A 6000-nucleotide genomic window follows, 5' to 3' on the forward strand; every position below is an offset into this window, starting at 1 on the left:
AAAAAAACAAGTAGAAGAAATCCCTTATAGGAAAGAAAAGTGGAGAAGAGAAGAAAAGAGATATACATGTCTAGCGCATTTCCGTGTTTGTGTTTAAGTTTGCTTAGCTGCAAATAAACTTGAGCTGGAGTTGAGTGGCTCATCTCCACTTTCAATGGGAAATGGATGGCAACCACTAAACCACCAGGTACCAGCTACCAGCTATCAAACATGATGTTGGCTTTTAAAAAGGTAACTGCTGATGCTGTTGCTGGATGCTTTTGTGGCTGTGGAAATTCATGTCTTCATTCATGTTTTTATAATTATGAAGAACAACAGCTCAAACAAAGGTAACCGAGAATAAAAACCACCAAAAGTAAGGCTAAAGCAACGCATTTAAGATACCCTTTACCAGTTGGTTAACTGTTATTTGCCTACTTCCTATTCATAAAGTGATAATATTGCAAGTTAAGTTTTATCTTAGGTTGATCTTAAAAAAAGGACAAATCTTATACTGATTGATGAAGTCGCCTATTTCTTGGCATACCCTTTTACATCAAGGGTATGCAAACAAAACGAAAAAGGGTAAAAAGTGCCAAGTAAACACAATGCATCCTTATACCTTTAGCCTTTTTTCTTTTTCTGGGGCAGCACCTCGAACATGGATGTGGCTATGCCTTCAAATTGGCGCCAAGTTTTAATTATTCCATCATATTCATAAACTTTTGCTCGGCAAAAGTCATTATGTGTGCGTCATCGTCATCGTCACCGTCATCGTCATCATCCATTCCAAGTGCCTTGTTCTGGTTCGTCCCCCTCCCTCTCCACAGACATCCTTTTGCCTTTCACTTTCCTTTCAGTCCTTACATTTTTGCTCCTTTCTTGACGACGTCTGGCTCGTATTCTGGCCAAGGCGTTACTCCATAAAAATGAACAACAGCTTTTTATTGTCGAACAATGAAGGCGAACAGCAGTAGCTACCCTCTGCTCCTTATCCCCTTCCCTTTCAGTGTAAAAGTTTGGACCTTTCATCGTGTTGCTGTCGTTGCCTCTGCTGCTATTGGTGCTGCTGTTGGTGTCATCGACAACAGCATTTAATGAGGCTGTCGCCTTATTGTTGTTCAATTGTTCACTCACCTCTCTCTCCCTGAGCCTAGGAATTTCTAATATTCAGCTCATGAACTTAATACACAATGAGTGCTTGAATGGCTCAAAGTAAGGCGGCATCGGCGAAGGGAGTGGAGGCGGGAAGTGGCCTATAAATAAATATGGCCATTTTTTGCCATAAGATTTGCCGTCATGGCCCCATGACTAACCCATAAATACACAAACAAGCAAGAGAAAGACTTTAACTGAAACGAAATTAAGTTTAATCATAAAAAATAAGCCAAATGCTTGACACCAACTAGAAATGACTTTAAGCCAAGGTCATAATAATTCAAAATCATCTGCACGAAATTAAATTTTACAACTCCAGTCAAGGCTTTAACATTCGATAGGGAAAGTCGAATGGATAGTTGAATGTGGATAGTCCAAAATCCCAATATTCGAAATTGTTTCTTTTTTAACCTAAAATCTATTTTGCTATACCCGCCCTTCCCCATCTCCTTTGCAAGCCCCGCACTCATATCCCCTGGAGGACGAATGCGTTCGGTCCCTTTTATGCGTGTTAGCCGAACGGCTGCTGAAGTCCTCACACAAAGACTAGAAGACAACCTAGCGACAATTGTCACTCCAGTCGCTAAGACAAATGTCCAAAGGTCTTGCCGAATGACAGGACAATCAAGCATTGTGTCGCGTTCAGTCGCTTCCTTTCTTCAAGACCATTGGGCTACAATTATCCCTCCAGTCGACGGCTACAATTCGGTACTGAAAAGAGGGATCACACATCCAACGTTCCGTCTGCATATGTGTGTCCTCTGCTGATTTGGAGAATTTATTTGAGCAGCGCCGATGTATAATGAAAATTTATCTGATCGTACTACAATTTTAGCATACAATGTCTTACTTTGTAAACCATCTCACTCCATTACCGATTTTTCGATCAACGACGAGCTTCGATCCGGATGATTTTCATACTTGATCTCAGCCAGGTTATAAATTGATAACTACCAAGTTTCATCCCAATAGCTTTCGCATTGGCGGAATGAAGTACATATGCATCGATAAACGGACATGGCTGTATCGACTCAGCTGTTCATGCTGATCAAAATTATATATGTATATGTACTTTTTTGCGGTCGAAAACGTGGTGGAGTCATCTCGCAGACTTTGGAATACCATGCACCAAGTAAATCAACGAATTTATAAGACGAAATGAATGTATACATGTAAAATGAAATGCTGACCCGCCCAATCCGGCAAGGACATGAGGACACCTAGAGAAAAACGTTTATAGGTTTAAATCGTCTATTGTGAGATATTAGTAAATACAATTTGTCTGCGAAATTTGATAGTAATGGGTAGAAAACTCATTTCACAGATTGGTCTTAATCACATTTTCAGATTTTAAACTGGACAAGACTAAACACCAAATTTGATGCCTCTAGCTCTTAAAGGCTTTAAGTTTTAGGTGTTCATAAAGACAGATGGACATGGCTAGATCGGACTCGGGTGTTGATGCTGATTAAGGATACAAACATAAATCCGGAAAAGCTTCCTTCAGCCTGATACATACATTTTGGTTACTAGAATCAAACCTCTGTTTCAAGATGTTCAAGCTATTTTAACTTCACAAAATAAGGAAAACTTTAGGAAATAATTTTTTAATAAGACAAAGAGATGCTAAAAGTATCTTACATAATTTACGTAGAACAGTTTTTGAGTACTTAAGCAGATGAGTTCAAAAAATCAATTATTAAGCATTAAAGTATATAATTAAAAAACGCATAAAAACTATTTGTTGTTACAGATTTACTTTATTGGTTTAATTTATGTTAAATCAAACATTCGCATGGAAAGATTTCTGAGTACTTAAACAAATGAAATGTTTTTTGAATAATTAAACTAATGAATAAACTGTCAGGAAATTGGTTGGTTATTACAGATTTCAGTGGCAAAAATTGTAAATTAAAATTTAATTAGGTAAAATGAAAAATTCAATTTACAATTCATACTCTTTATGACAATCAGTTAAGATTTTGCTATTGTTATGAAAAAATTACATATACTTTATTTTATATTAATTTGCATATTAATCATCATTAAATATAATTAAAACGAACTTTCAACATTGCTTTAAAATTTTGAATATTAAATAAGAATAATAAGTTTGTCTTTTTTGTTGTTGATTGTTTTGTTCTCTTTACGTTTCATTGGGTAAATTGGCCGCAAGGCTCAATTAGGACAAAAATGCATTAAATGGAAAAAAATGGTAGAAAGGAAGCGAGAAAATAAAAACAAAATGGAAATTTATGCATCGCAGCACACGCATTGACATAGTAGTCCCTCCCACAACTTGTTCCATCACACCACTTTCACTTCTTCTTCCTCCTCCGAGCAGCTCGTGGCCATGATGGCGCCACGCTTTCATTCAGAGAGGCGCAACGGCAACGCTCAAAGCTGACACTCAAAGCCGACAAGTTAAGCCCCATCACACACATGGCGATTAGAGGATGGAATGAGTGTGTGTGTGTGTGTGAGTCAGGATGTTAGGACTTACCAACTTCCCTTTTCTTCTCGATTAGCACTTTGTTGCAGTTGGAATCCGCAACTGGAAGCTGGACGCGACACAAGTTTGGTGGAGAATCATTTCCTAAAGATTCCCACCTCCCTGAAAAACCCCCAAAGGCAACGTTAGAGGGCGTCATATTGGATTGCAACAACTGCAATTGCAACAGAACAGAATAAAGATGGAGATGGAGGATGTAGGAGAATGCGGAGAAGCACCAGCAACCGGCATGAATGCGCCTAGTTAGAGTGATAAACTGCTTTGGCACGGAAATGGCCCTGGAAATGGAAATGATGTCGAGTGTGCCGGTGCCGTTGCCGTTGCTTTTGCTTCTGCCTCTGCCTCGGTCTCAGTCTCTGTCTCTGCCTTTGCCGGGATGTGCTCGTGTGCATAAAAAGGCCAATTAGACCTAGTCCCATCCATACCCGCCATTCATGCCCAACCTGCCGACTAGTCAGCCCTCCCACCTCAATATCCGTATCCAGGCACAGTTAGTTGCCACATTTCAATTATACACTGTGAGAATAGCAATTTGTTATTGAGTCGGACTTTAATTGGATACCAATTAGAGCCAATTAATCTGGACAATTGATGGCCATTGACAAAATTCACAGCTTAACTGAGTAGAATTCTTTTCCGATATTTCAATTCTTCTTAGGATTTTGAATCTACAAACTTTAAAACTCTTTAAACTCTTTGTCGAATGAAAATAAAAACCAAGCACACGACTTTTCTTATTAATGAGTTGTTTCTTTTTATCAGTTTCGACTTCTTTTTCAATCATAAAGGAATAGTTTTATTGTTTAATCGTATGCAACTAATTGTAGGATCATATTGGGTTTTATATGCAACTTATTCTAGAGTCATGTTTGGAGCTAACAATGGACTTGTCAAGGTTATTTCTGTTATAAATATCTTCTGAATGATGGGAGAGTTGAAACTTTTATCTTACATTCTTAATTACACACACATAAATATTATTCGGATTATATTTTGCCAAATTATGATTATTAACAAAGTTTACTTTAATCAATAAAGATTTATTCATTTTTTTTCTATTGATATTGCAGTGAATTTGCTTTGCCCTTTTAAGTATGCTATTAAAAGTTTACCCACCGATTTGAGGGTTCTAGAGACCGTTTAACTATGTATTATGTTACACAATTCTTAATGATTGTTGAATATTTTCTCTACACCATAGAAAGTAACTTCCTTTTAAATTTTTGGGGATACACACATAACCATTTTCGTTCATATTTTCTTAAATTCATAACCACACTTAAGAATTTTACTTTCTTTTTGCATTATACAACATTGTAACGCTTTGCTAATTATAAATTACGTACATAGTTAGATAAAATGTACAAAGATTCATATATTCTAGATATAACAGTGATCAAAACTCACTCAATAACATTTCTTGCAGTGTATTCAGTCAAAGTTTGGCAACTGACAAATGCTATGTAGATTTACGAGGATATTCAAACTTTTTTATGCCATTACATTTACTATGTATGTATGTATGTATGTATATATGTATGGATGTATTTCTTGTACATTTTGGCTTAGGTGTTTATACTTATTTTAGGATGATTTCTGTTTCTCTACAGCTTTATCTCTTTTGTGTAGCAAACTGAAACTTTAAATGAGCAGAGGCAAAAGGAAATGGAATAAGTTTCGCTTTTGGCTTGTTATAAATTTTCTATGCGGTTTTTGTGTGACGAAAAATGAAAGTTTCTTTTTCATTCTTTTTCTGTTGGTTTTGTTTTTTATTTTTGTGGCTGTTGTTGTTGTTGTTTTGCTTAAATGCATCGTAAAAAAAATTCAAGTTTTTTTATGTTTTATGAGCAGAAATCTAGGAGTAAAGCATATCATATCTCTCAATGTGTCAGAAGCAGTAAACATAAAAATACACACATACATACATACATATGTATGTACATACATATGTAGTATCAGTATTTGTATGTACAATGTATATATTTATGAGCCTGGGCGTTGTCAATAAACAAAAATGTGGCATAAATTTCACCTGGCTAAAAGAAGGAGCTAAATCTTGGCAATGCCAGTCAATGAACCAACTTAGGATTTTTATACGTCCTTGGCTCTTGAACTTCTTCTTTCAAGGCGACATCTATTATGCAGAGAGCAGAAAGTTGGCAGGTGCGACAGAGGGCGGTGGCGGAGCTCAAATCTTGAGGAATAAAATTCAGTTACATAAATTATCAGTAAAATGACTTTTAGGACTTACAGAAGAAGCTCATGTTACATTTTATTGACAGTTTCGAGATTTTATGCATGTTTCCTCAGTTCTTGTTAGGCATAAAATGCCAATTATGGTAAATTGCTTT

The sequence above is a fragment of the Drosophila tropicalis genome, unplaced genomic scaffold (genome assembly GCF_018151085.1).
Source record: "Drosophila tropicalis isolate 14030-0801.00 unplaced genomic scaffold, ASM1815108v1 contig_593, whole genome shotgun sequence".
In the NCBI taxonomy this organism is placed as follows: domain Eukaryota; kingdom Metazoa; phylum Arthropoda; class Insecta; order Diptera; family Drosophilidae; genus Drosophila; species Drosophila tropicalis.